Source organism: Bombina bombina, chromosome 1, assembly GCF_027579735.1.
Source record: "Bombina bombina isolate aBomBom1 chromosome 1, aBomBom1.pri, whole genome shotgun sequence".
NCBI lineage: Eukaryota > Metazoa > Chordata > Amphibia > Anura > Bombinatoridae > Bombina > Bombina bombina.
This window is the reverse complement of record NC_069499.1, coordinates 833,820,388-833,834,878: the sequence shown is the minus strand read 5'-3', so window position 1 is coordinate 833,834,878 and position 14,491 is coordinate 833,820,388. Positions and strand designations below refer to the sequence as shown.

Here is a 14,491-nt window from a genome sequence, read left to right as displayed (position 1 = left end):
ATTCAACAGAGGATACTAAGAGGTTTATTTGATAACAAAATTGGATATTTTTTTAAATTGTAAGCTCTTTCTGAAAAATAAAAAGTTTAATTCTGGCTTCCATGTCTATTCAAGTATGATTCTTAGATTTGTTTCACACATTACTCTCACCTGTCTGGCATATGAAATGGTTTTCTTCTATGCATGATGTCTCCTTCAACAAAAGTGATTGCTCAGATCGTGTCAGAATCATGCAAGATACGGTCAGGCTGCTTCTAGTTTCCAGAACGTCAGTTGCTATGGAAAGCAAGAGATCAAATTATTTTACTCAAACACAGATTAAAAATTAATTTCTTCAAACTCATAACAGAACCATATTCAGTACTGTTGGGTGTATAGTATTTCTGTAACAAGATAGCAAGTACATGACTGTCCTTTAGCTCTAGTGGAATTGGATAATGCCAAATAATTTGGAGAGTTTTTTGATCTTAGAAGGGACAGACTACGCCAGCATTTTTAATTGTTTAAAAAAGATAGATAATCCCTTTACTACCCATTCCTTAGTTTTGCATAACCAACACAGTTATATTAATATAGTTTTTACCTCTGTGATTGCCATGTATCTAAGCCTCTGCAGACTGCCCCCCTTATTTCAGTTCTTCTCACAGACTTGCATTTTAGCCAATCAGTGCTTAATCCAAGGTAACTCCACGGATGTCAGCACAGTGTTATCTATTTGGCACACATGAACTAACACCCTCTAGTTGTGATTTTTGTTTTCAAAATGCATTCAGATAAGAGGCGGCCTTCAAGGGCTAACAAATTTGCATATGAGCCTCCTAGGTTTATCTTTCAACTAAGGATACTAAGAGAACAAAGCAAAATTCTGACTTTAAAAAATAAATAAATGGAAAAGTCTGTATTTTGGAATCTCTGGATTTGGGTATCTGTATTAGTATTAATAAAAGGACTTTAAATAAAAAAAAATATATATATATATATATATATATATATATATATAAATATATATTTATTTTTTTAACTTCTGGTGGGCGGCAAACCAAGATGGCCACAAATCTGTGAGGCTCTGAATATAGACTCTCCTTTTATTTATTCTATGTGGTCTAACCTACAGCCATCCGTATAATCCTTAACAGTACAGCTGTTCAGAAACTAAAGGGATCCAGAATTGCATCACTTGGCCCCCGTGAAGTCGGTAAAAAGTTGAAGTGTGTGAGGCGTTCTGAGGTGGTCAAAAAAATACTACGCTATGCATGGACCTGCCAATACTGCTCTAATGAACACCGCTATCCTAACAAAAGATAACCAGATGCAGGATATACTTTCTGCCCTGAAAATAATACTGCTCCTTGCGCTCACTAGATTGAAAACAACCATGCAGCGTCTGCTGACTGAGACGCAGGCTCCTAAGTCTCCATCTTTATTTCTTAAGCGCCATCAACTGCCAGAAATATTGCACCGCGTGACTGCTAATGCGGCTATGACACAGATACTCCTGAGACAGGAGGAAGAAGGGTAGAGAGAGGTTGATGCCACTGAGCTTTTTAAAACAACGGGGCCATTTATTGTTTCCGACACAGAGCTACTTATTACCCCCGATATCCAAAAGGCAGTTATGGATCACTTGACGAAATCATTTAAAAAAGCTGCAGTCATTCATAGAATACTCCCAAAGATGGCGTCCCTGATTGTGTGAGGAGAGTATCCAAATACTTTATATAAACCTACATTTCTTACAGGTGCAACCACCGAGCTACCAATTGAATTATTTTTGGATAAATTTCACAGCCAAACCAACTCACACAAAGTTAGGCAGGGACTCTCTCTCATGGCTGGTCTTGACTACTGGGGGTATCCAAGCCTTTTCTTGATACTGGGAAAACTTGTTACCATACATGTGAAATTTTGTTCAGCAAGGCACCAGCAAGCCTAAAAATGGACTCGGAATTGTGCAGGATAAGGTGATCATACCCATTTTGAACGATGGTTGTTGTTTTACATTGTTATTGTTATATGTCCCACTTAACTGTTCTTGATGGACTAGATAAAGAAAGAAGAGGCATGGACTAAACTGTCACTTTTTTTTTTTCTTTTCATTCCTCCTGTTCCAGAGGACTGCTGGAATAGGGTCAACGCCTGATACCAGATGTTTTCTTTTTAGCAACCGGTTTACCGCACAACCTAATAATCCTTTAACTTGAGAACTCCTATATGACATTTGACAGACCTAAGGTTCCCAATGTCTATTCAGTATCTCTCTCCGCATGCAGTGCATTTCAGCTCGTAGCTGTGAACTGCCTTACATAATACCTAAAACAATACCTAATTTTACTAATCTTTGAACATATGATATTTAATGTTTTTTTCTTTTTCTTATTTCTGCTCATTAATGTTAGAGACCACATTGCTTTTGTAAATAATCATGGAACTTTGTATTTCAGCAGGTATTATATTTTAAAGTGAATGTAAATTGTGATGATAAAGTGCCCGTTTTTTAAAAATTTTATTAAAAACCGGGGCACTTTAATTCATCAAAATTTACATTTCACTTGTGTTGTGAAAATATTTACCTTTTAATCTTGACAGCTGCATCGCATCCTCCGCCCGTTGCAAGCCTCTTCCTGGGTCTAAAATGAGGAATCAGGCTTCCTCCAATCACAGCCTTGAATCAGACACGGATTCCCCGGGGGGGGGGGAGCCGTGATTGGAGGATGACCGAGCGGCTGTAAGGATGAAAAGGTAAGTATTTTCACAACACAAGTGAAATGTAAATTTTGATGAATTAAAGTGCCCCCGTTTTTAATCAAATTTTATCATCGGGCACTTTATCATCACAATTTACATTTACTTTAACAGCTGACTAGTTGACCACTCTTAAGATTGTTTTTACCAGCCATATCTTTGGAGACTATAATATCTCAGCGAAGCTGCTGTCTAATACATCCCCGCACTCAGGATTTTGTTCTGTGTTTGTAGTCATATATGTATTGTTATTTAAAGTAACCTTTATTTCAAATATGTTTTTTCTTGGTGGACTGGTATGCAAATAAGTACCATGGGTTTACCCTGCTTTGCCTTTGCTCGTTTATTTGTTTTGTCAGGCAATGGGGTATTGCTTACTAGTAGCACTCTGCTTAGTATAGTATTCTATCAATTAACAATATGACCCTTGTGAATAATACTTTTACCGGACGTATCTCTGTGCAAAACAAAATATCTGCAAATCGCTATTTAAAACTTATCCCCATATAACATCCTGCTTTGACTTATAGCCACATATGTCTTACTTTTAATTAGCCTCATACATCATCAATACGCTTTAGGGATCCATTGCGAAAATGCAAACATTTCTCAATATGGTAGTTGCTCACTTAGCTCGTCTCCTCTGTTTTGTTTTGTCTTGGCTGACTCAGTTGTTCAGTCAGCTACTAGACTAATATTTATTGGAAGAAGTTTGCCTAGCAGTATATTTTAACAGTTAACAAGATGACCTACCCTACTATTATTTCTCTCAGACACACCTTGACAGGTACATTATTTCAGCGAATCATTATCTAAAACCCACCCACTTACAGGGAACTGAATTAAAATTGCAACCAGGTCTATTTTGCTGTGCTGAGTAACTTGTCCATCTACACATATAATTCATATTATATATTTTGTCCTATTAAGACAGCTGCTCGTGTACTTCCGAACCTATTTGGGACTTATTTTGTTTAGTTTATATGTTTAGTTAAAAAAAAATTAGAGAGTTTGGGCAACAGACAGTGAGAAAGCCTTGGTAAATATGTTTAATGAACACATTTCATACCTATATTGAAGGTATTACCATGCACTCTTATTTCATAATTCAATTTATCACATATCTTGGAGAGTCACCTCTTATTCGTATATAATTGTGTCGCAAACCAGCAATGCTCATAATGCTATACTCTTGAAATTAATGTCTCCTATTTTCTTATGTTGTGTAACATGTGTTTTCTGACAATATCCATTTTAAATTTATTAAGTGTGACCTGATGGAAAAACGGTCCATGAGACAGAAGGTCTGGTCTTAAAGGAAGTGGCCAAGGTTGGCAACTGGACATCCGGACAAGATCCGCATACCAGAACCTGTGAGGCCATGCTGGTGCTACCAGAAACACAAACAATTGTTCCATGATGATCTTGGAGATCACTCTTGGAAGAAGAACTAGAGGCAGGAAGATATAAGCAGGTTGGTAAAACCAAGGAACTGCTAACTCATCCACCGACTCCGCCTGAGGATCCCTGGACCTGGACAAGTACCTGGGAAGTTTCTTGTTTAGATGGGAAGCCATCAGATCTATTTCTGGAATACCTGAACAATCTGAAAAAACATCTGGATGGAGAGACCACTCCCCCGGATGTGAAGTCTGATGGCTGAGATAATCCGCTTCCCAATTGTCTACACCTGGGATATGTACCACAGAAATTAGACAAGAGCTGGATTCCGCCCAAGGAAGTATCCGAGATACTTCTTTCATAGCTAGGGGACTGTGAGTCCCATCCTGATGATTGACATATGCCACAGTTGTGATATTGTCTGTCTGAAAACAAATGAATGGTTCTCTCTTTAACAGAGGCCAAACCTGAAGATCCCTGAAAATAGTTCTAAACTATTGATTGGTAACCTCGCCTCTTGAGGTTTCAAAACCCTTTGTGCTGTCAGAGATCCCCAGACATCTCCCAAACCTGAAAGACTGTTTTGATTACAGTCCAGGTTGGACGAACAAAAAAAGAGGCCCGTTGAAATATACGATGGTGGTCTAACCACCAAGTCAGAGAGAGTCGAACATTGGGATTTAAGGATATTAACTGTGATATCTTTGTATAATCCCTGCACCATTGTTTCAGCATCCAAAGCTGGAGAGGTCTCATATGAAAACGAGCAAAGGGAATAGGGTCCGATGCTGCTGTCATGAGACCTAAAACTTCCATGCACATAGCCACTGAAGGGAATGATTGAGACTGAAGGTTCCGACAAACTGAAACCAATTTTATTCGTCTCTTGTCTGTTAGAGACAGAGTCATAGACACTGAATCTATCTGGAAACCTAAAAAGGTGACCCTTGTCTGAGGAATCAAGGAACATTTTGGTAAATTTATCCTCTAACCATGTCTTTGAAGAAACAACACTAGTTGATTCGTGTGAGATTCGGCAGAATGTAAAGACTGAGCTAGTACCAAGATATCGTCCAAATAAGGAAACGCTGCAATACCCTGTTCTCTGATTACAGAGAGTAGGGCACTGAGAACCTTTGAAAAAATTACTGAAGCTGTAGCTAGGCCAAATGGAAGAGCAACAAATTGGTAATGCTTGTCTAGAAAAGAGAATCTCAGAAACCGATAGTGATCTGGATGAATCAGAATATGAAGATATGCATCCTGTAAGTCTACCGTGGACATATAATGACCTTGCTGAACAAAAGGCAGAATAGTCCTTATAGTCACCATTTTGAAAGTTGGCACTCTTACAAAACGATTCAAAATTTTCAGATCCAGAACTGGCTTGAATGAATTTTCTTTCTTTGGGACAATGAATAGATTTGAATAAAACCCCAGACCCTGTACCTGAAAGAACTGGTATGATTACCCCTGAAAGCTCTAGATCTGAAACACACTTCAGAAAAGCCTGAGCCTTCACTGGATTTGCTGGAAGGCGTGAGAGAAAAAAATCTTCTCACAGGAGGTCTTACTCTGAATCCTATTTGATACCCGTGAGAGACAATACTCTGAATCCAATAATTTTGGACAGAATCTGCCCAAAAGTTTTGGAAAAAATTTAAACTGCCCCCCACCAGCTGAGCTGGAATGAGTGCCGCATTATCATTCAGACTTGGGGGCTGGCTTTGGTTTCTTAAAAGGCTTAGATTTATTCCAACTTGAAGAAGGTTTCCAATTGGAACCAGATTCTTTGGGGGAAGGATTGGTTTTCTGTTCCTTATTCTGTCGATAAGAATGAAAACGATTAGAAGCTTTAGATTTACCCTTAGATCTTTTATCCTGAGGTAAAAAAATCCCTTCCCCCCAGTGACATTTGAAATAATTGAATCCAACTGAGAACCAAATAAATTGTTACCTTGGAAAGAAAGAGATAGTAATCTAGACTTCGATACCATGTCAGCATTCCAATATGTGAGCCACAAAGCTCTTCTAGCTAAAATAGTTAAAGACATATATTTAACATCAATTTTGATGATATCAAAAATAGCATCACAGATAAAATGATTAGCATGTTGAAGCAAACGAGCAATGCTAAACAAATCAGGATCTGTTTCCTGTTGCGCCACGCTTTACAACCAAAAAGTTGATGCAGCTGCAACATCAGCCATAGAAATGGCAGGTCTGAGAAGATAGCCAGAATATAAGCTTTCCTTAGATAAGATTCAAGTTTCCTATCTAAAGGGTCCTTAAAAGAAGTACTATCTTCCATAGGAATAGTAGTACGTTAAGCAAGAGTAGAAATAGCCCAATCCATATTGGGGATTTTTTCCCAAAACTCCATTCTCACTGCTGGCAAAGGATACAACTTTTTAAACATAGAGGAAGGAATAAAAGAAGTACCAGGCCTATTCCATTATTTTGAAATCATATCAGAAATAACTTCAGGAACTGGCAAAACCTCTGGAGTAACCACAGGAGGTTTATAAACAGAATTTAAACGTTTACTAGTGTTAGTATCAAGAGGGCTAGTTTCCTCAATATCCAGAGTAATCAACACCTCTTTTAAAAAGGAAAGAATATACTCCATTTTAAAGAGATAAGTAGATTTGTCAGTGTCAATATCTGAGGTAGGATCTTCTGAATCAGATCGATCCTCATCAGAGGAGGATAATTCAGTATATATAACATAGTTAACATAGTAACATAGTAGATGAGGTTGAATAAAGACCGAAGTCCATCCAGTTCAACCTATACAAATCTAAAATATATACAAAAACCTCCAGTTAAACTTAAATAATCCCACTAAAAGGTGACCCATTTAATACTAGCAATCATATCCATGAATTGTGTTTATAGACAGAAATGTATCCAAATAATTTTTAAATGTATCTAGGGTATTGGCATTCACTACCTCATTTGATAATAAGTTCCACACTTTTATTGCTCTTACAGTGAAAAAACGTTTCCGTTGCAGGAGATTAAATCTCCTTTCCTCCAACCTTAAATTGTGACCTCTGGTCACAAACAATTTTCTTGGAATAAACAGAGCTTCTGCTATCTCTGTATATGGGCCTTGAATATATTTATATAAAGTAATCATGTCACCTCTTAAGCGCCTTTTTTCTAAAGAAAACAGACCTAGTTTGGCTAGCCTCTCCTCATAGGTTAAATTCTCCAATCCCCTTATTAGCTTTGTGACCCTTCTCTGGACTTTTCTAGTTCTGCCATATCTTTTTTTGCGATTGGTCCCCAGAACTGCACTCTATACTCAAGGTGAGGTCTTACCAGGGCTTTATATAGTGACAGAATTATGCTTTCCTCCCTTGAGTCAATGCCTCTTTAAATACATGCTAGTATCTTATTAGCCTTTGAAGCTGCTGCCCTGCATTGTGCACCCATCTTTAGCTTGTTCTCTATTACTACCCCCAAATCCCTTTCCTCCTGTGTTTGGCTAAGTCTTGTCCCATTTAAATAACATGTTGCCTGCTTATTTTTACTTCCAATGTAGAACCTTGCATTTTCCCATACTAAATCTCATTTTCCATTTACCTGCCCATACTTCTAATTTTTGCAGGTCCCTTTGTAACGAAAGTTCATCCTGCTCTGACCTAATGACTTTACTTAATTTAGTATCATCTGCAAAAATAGAGATGTCGCTATTTAATCCTTGCTCCAAGTCATTTATAAAAATATTAAAAAGAATAGGGCCTAGCACTGATCCCTGGGGTAAGTAGTAAGAAGTGAATACAGCGCCAACAAGAGGCCAAGGGATAAATATACTCACAGAGAGATAAAAGAAGATTATTTAATGAACCATGTTAAAAAGCATCAGTAATAAAAGACTATATATAAAAAATGTAAAAAGCACATATAAATAAAATTACAAATACAGGAATATCTTACAGAAGCGGCTCAAAGGGCCAAAGCTGATAATTACAATAAAAACAGAGGTAATAACAGGTGATCAGTGTGAGTGGTACACCAGAATAAGAGTGTATACTGATAAAACAGAATTAGCCTAAGTGCAACTGTAGCAAGTGCATCAAGCAAAAAACTAATAAACAATAATACAAACAATAGTGTTCAAAATTAGTATTACAAAAATAGTGTTCCAAAAAATAGAAAAATGCACTGCAGTGCAAAAAAAGGGGGGTAGCAAAATAATTGTATAGATACAATCAAGTAGTGAGTGAGTGCAAATGGATATAAAAATGCTAGCTACTTAATCCAGTGAGGTTAAGATATAATTAAATAAAATACACAATATGCAATAACATAAAAAATATAATACACAGCATGCAATAACATAAAAAATAAAAAATAAAATATAAAATATAATCCAAAAAAGTGTTCAAAAAGTTGATCAACAAATGTTAGTGAAGAACAAAAATAAGTCAATCAAAACTAAAAAATGCAAAAAAAGGGTGATGAAAAGCAAGGTGAAAGTGAGGAAATTGATTCCTTCCAATGTTAGTTACTTTAACAGATCCAAATTCCTGAGTGTGGTTGCTGAAGTAGCTGATTGGATCCTAGCACCTGTCAGCTGCTCCTATGGTATCCTAAAAAGTGTCCCTGTAAAAAAAAAGAAATTCACAACATAGTGTATCCAATATGAGAATGAAGTAAAGATTAAAGTAATGCTTACCAATATGTCAACGCGTTTCTGCCCTCAAAAAAGGGCCTTTCTCAAGACTAGTCTTTTAATCTTTACTTCATTCTCATATTGGATACACTATGTTGTGAATTTCTTTTTTTTTACAGGGACACTTTTTAGGATACCATAGGAGCAGCTGACAGGTGCTAGGATCCAATCAGCTACTTCAGCAACCACACTCAGGAATTTGGATCTGTTAAAGTAACTAACATTGGAAGGAATCAATTTCCTCACTTTCACCTTGCTTTTCATCACCCTTTTTTTGCATTTTTTAGTTTTGATTGACTTATTTTTGTTCTTCACTAACATTTGTTGATCAACTTTTTGAACACTTTTTTGGATTATATTTTATATTTTATTTTTTATTTTTTATGTTATTGCATACTGTGTATTATATTTTTTATGTTATTGCATATTGTGTATTTTATTTAATTATATCTTAACCTCACTGGATTAAGTAGCTAGCATTTTTATATCCATTTGCACTCACTCACTACTTGATTGTATCTATACAATTATTTTGCTACCCCCCTTTTTTTGCACTGCAGTGCATTTTTCTATTTTTTGGAACACTATTTTTGTAACACTAATTTTGAACACTATTGTTTGTATTATTGTTTATTAGTTTTTTGCTTGATGCACTTGCTACAGTTGCACTTAGGCTAATTCTGTTTTATCAGTATACACTCTTATTCTGGTGTACCACTCACACTGATCACCTGTTATTACCTCTGTTTTTATTGTAATTATCAGCTTTGGCCCTTTGAGCCGCTTCTGTAAGATATTCCTGTATTTGTAATTTCATTTATATGTGCTTTTTACATTTTTTATATATAGTCTTTTATTACTGATGCTTTTTAACATGGGTCATTAAATAATCTTCTTTTATCTCTCTGTGAGTATATTTATCCCTTGGCCTCTTGTTGGCGCTGTATTCACTTCTTACTACTTGTGCATATTTTTTGGAGGTTGGTTAGGATCTCTGTTTGGATACAGCTTTGGGGATTACCTTAGCGCTTGTACACACACCCTTTTTCACTACTGATCCCTGGGGTACTCCACTGATTACCTTTGTCCAATCTGAGTATGATCCATTTACTACTACTCGTTGCTCCCTATCTTTTATCCAGTTATTTATCCACAAACTAACATTTTCAGCTATTCCCAGTCCCCTAATTTTGTGCATTAATCTCTCATGTGGCACTGTATCAAACGCCTTTGCAAAATCTAAGTAAATCACATCAACTGATTCCCCTTTATCTATATTTTTACTCACTTCCTCATAGAATCTAATAAGATTAGTTTGACATGATCTATTTCTCCTAAAACCATGTTGATTAGAACTCATAATCTTGTTTACACGAATATGCTCATCAATATAATCCCTTATAATCCCTTCAAATATCTTCCCCACTATTGATGTCAGACTAACTGGTCTATAGCTTCCTGGATCATCCCTACTTCCCTTTTTGAAGAGTGGCACCACATCAGCTTTACGCCAATCCTTGGGTACCATGCCTGAGGATAATGAGTCTTGAAAAATTAAGAGTAGAGGTTTGTCTATAACAGTGCTAAGTTCCCTTAACACCCTTGGGTGTATTCCATCTGGGCCTGGAGTTTTATTTACCTTAATATTATCCAATTTGTTCCTGATATCCTCTATACATAAACAAATTAATGGTATTGGTTGGCATGTTCTATTTTGTTCCAAAGTATCATCCAATGGTTCCTCTCTTGTGTATACTGAAGAAAAAAACTGGTTTAGTATCTCAGCCTTCTCCCTGTCACTGTTAATCATGCTACCCTCCCCGCATTTTAATGTACCTCTATTGTCTTTCTTAGATTTTGTACTTAAAGAACCTTTTAGGGTTAGATTTAGAATCTTTTGCAATTAATTTTTCATTTTCAATTTTGGTTAATTTGATTGCTTTTTTGAATGCTTTGTTACATTCCTTATAAATATGGAATTTTGAGTCTGTACTATTTTCTTTGAATAATTTAAATGCCCTACGTTTTTTCCTAATTTCTCTTAACACATTTATATTCAGCCACATTGGCTTGAATTTTTTATTTATATTTTTATAACCATATGATATTCGGTCATTTGAAATTTCATCAACTTTATGTGAAGTTTTAAAAGACCTTTTACGTTTACTAGAAGGCGGAATAGCAGACAAAGCCTTCTGAATCGCATCAGCCATAAAATCTTTACATTAGATGTATAAGGAACAACAGGCATTGTACTAGTACTGATGGATACATTCTCTGCATGTAAAAGCTTATCATGACAACTATTACATATACAGCTGAGATATAATCTATGCTAACTTACAACAGATACACTTAGCTTTGGTAGAACTTATCAGGCAGCAGGGATCCAACAGTGGTTTCTGAGACAGGATCAGATTGAGACATCTTGCAAATGTAAGAGAAAAAACAACATATAAAGCAAAATTATCAATTTCCTTATATGGCAGTTTCAGGAATGGGAAAAAATGCAAACAGCATAGCCCTCTGAGCACAGAAAAACATAATTTATGTAAGAACTTACCTGATAAATTCATTTCTTTCATATTAGCAAGAGTCCATGAGCTAGTGACGTATGGGATATACATTCCTACCAGGAGGGGCAAAGTTTCCCAAACCTTAAAATGCCTATAAATACACCCCTCACCACACCCACAATTCAGTTTAACGAATAGCCAAGAAGTGGGGTGATAAAAAAGGAGCGAAAGCATAAAAAAAATAAGGAATTGGAATAATTGTGCTTTATACAAAAAATCATAACCACCACAAAAAAGGGTGGGCCTCATGGACTCTTGAAAGAAATAAATTTATCAGGTAAGTTCTTACATAAATTATGTTTTCTTTCATGTAATTAGCAAGAGTCCATGAGCTAGTGACGTATGGCATAATAAATACCCAAGATATGGAACTTCCACGCAAGAGTCACTAGAGAGGGAGGGATAAAATAAAGACAGCCAATTCCGCAGAAAAATTAATCCACTACCCAAATCAAAAAAGTTTCAATTTTTATAATGAAAAAAACTGAAAATATAAGCAGAAGAATCAAACTGAAACAGCTGCCTGAAGTACCATTCTACCAAAACTGCTTCTAAAGAAGAGAAAACATCAAAATGGTAGAACATAAAAAAAGTATTCAAAGAAGACCAAGTCATTGCTTTGCAAATCTGATCAACAGAAGCTTCATTCTTAAAAAGCCCAGGAAGTAGAAACTTACCTAGTAGAATGAGCCATAATCCTCCGAGGCGGGAATCCACCCGACTCCAAATAAGCATGATGAATCAAAAGTTTAAGCAAGATGCCAAATAAATGGCAGAAGCCTTTTGACCTTCCTAACACCAGAAAAGATAACAAATAGACTAGAAGACTATCTGAAATCTGAATAGCTTCAACATAAGATTTCAAAACTCTTACCATATCCAAAGAATGTAAGAATCTTACCAAAGAAGTCTTAGTAAAAGACAATAATTCCTCCCTAATGTTGATAGAAATCACAACTTTAGGTAAAAATTGAAATGAGGATAGCAAAAACCACCTTATCCTGATGAAAACATCAGAAAAAGGAGACTCACAAGAAAGAACAGATAATTAAAAATTGTTCTAGCTGAAGAGGTCTAAAAAGAACAATACTTTCCATGAAAGTAAATAATGTCTAGAGAAAACCTATGCTCAAATAGAAGAGCCGGTAAAGCCTTTAGAACCAAATTAAAACTCCAAGGAGGAGAAATTGGCTTAATGACAGGTTTGATAAGAACCAAAGCCTGAACAAAATAATGAATAACAGGAAGGAACACTGCCTTACCCTGATGAAAAATCAGAAAAGGAGATCCACAAGAAAGAGCAGAAAACTAAGAAACTCTTCTAGCAGAAGAGATAACCAAAAGGAACAATACTTTCCAAGAAAGTAATTTTAACGTCCAGAGAACGCAAAGGTTCAAACGGAGGAACCTGTAAAGCCCTCAGTACCAAATTCAAGGAGGAGATATTGATTTAATGACAGGCTTGATACAAACCAAAGCCTGTACAAAACAATGAATATCAGAATGAATAGTAATCTTTCTGTGAAAAAGAACAGAAAGAGTAGAGATTTGTCCTTTCAAATAACTTGCAGACAAAACCAACCTGAAAAATTGTAAAATTCTAGGAATTCTAAAAGAATGCCAAAAGAATGTATGAGAAGAACACCAAGAAATGAAAGTCTTCCAAACTCGATAATAAATCTTTCTAGAGACAGATTTACAAACCTGTAACATAGTATTAATCACTGAGTCAGAGAAACCTCTATGACTAAGAATCAAACGTTCAATCTCCATATCTTCAAATTAAATGATTTGAGATCCTGATGGAAAAATGGGCCTTGAGATAAAAGGTCTGGTCTTAACGGAAATGTCCAAGGTTGGCAACTGGCCATCCAAATGAGATCCGCATACCAAAACCTGTGAGGCCATGCTGGAACCACCAGCAGTACAAACGAATGCTCCATTAGAATTTTTGAAGAACTAGAGGCGGAAGATATAGACAGAATGATAATTCCAAGGAAGTGTCAATGCATACGCTACTTCCGCCTGAGGATCCCCGGACCTGAAATAGGCCCCTGGGAAATTCCTTGTTAAGACGAGAGGCCAACAGATCTATTTCTGGAAGCCCTCACATCTGAAAAACATATCTGGGTAAAGACCATTCTCCCGGATGTAAAGCTTGATTAACAGAGATAATCCGCTTCCCAAACGTCTATACCTGGGAAAAGGACCCCAGAATTTAGATAGGAGCTGGATTTAGCCCAAGCAAATATCCGAGATACTTTGTCACAGTCTAAAGACTGATAGTCATACCCTGATGATTGACATACACTACAGATGTGATAATGTCTGAAAAAAACAATAAACATCTCTTCTTCAAAAGAAACCAACTGAAGAACTCTGGGAATGCACGGAGTTCCAAAATATCAAATGGTAATCTCGCCTCCTGAGATTTCCAAACCCCTTGTGCTGACAGAGAACCTCAGACAGCCTCCCAACCTAAAAGACTCGCATCTATAGAGATCATGGTCCAGGTTGAAAGAATCGAAGAGACCTGTAGAACTAAATGATGGTGATCTTAACCACCGAATCAAAGATAGATAAACATAGAATTCGAAGATTTAAAAAGTGAAATCCTAGAATCCCTGCACCATTATGCAGCATAAAAAACTGGAAAGGTTTTCTATGAAAATGAGCAAAGGAAAATGAATCCAATGCTGCAGCCATAAGACCTAAATTTCCATGCATATATAGCAACTGAAGGAAATAATAGAGACTGAAGGTACCGACAGACGGAACCCAATAAGAAAAAAAAAAATCACTTATCTGTTAGAGACAAAGACAGTGACACAATCTATCTGGAAACCTAAAAAAGGTGACCCTTGTGTGAGGAATCAAGAGCTTTTGATAAAAAGATCCTCTAACCATGTCTTGAAAAAACAAAATTGAATCATATGAGATTCCGTAGTCTCAGAAAATAAAAATAATCTGAATGAAAACAGAAATGAAGATATGCATCTATTGTATCTAATGAAAACAAATAATGCTATAATGACCAAAAAAAGTCAGAATAGACCATAAAAATACCAATCTAAAAGATGGTACATTT

At 36.2% G+C, this 14,491-nt stretch overlaps 1 long non-coding RNA gene across 1 annotated transcript in view; it reads right to left on the bottom strand.

The window, feature by feature from the left end:
* Positions 1 to 14,491, bottom strand: part of LOC128646039 (uncharacterized) — a 198,468-nt gene that overhangs the window by 116,210 nt on the left and 67,767 nt on the right. The window contains exon 2 of the long non-coding RNA XR_008400174.1: positions 151 to 276. This is a non-coding gene — a long non-coding RNA (uncharacterized LOC128646039). The remainder of the gene's footprint in view (positions 1 to 150; positions 277 to 14,491) is intronic.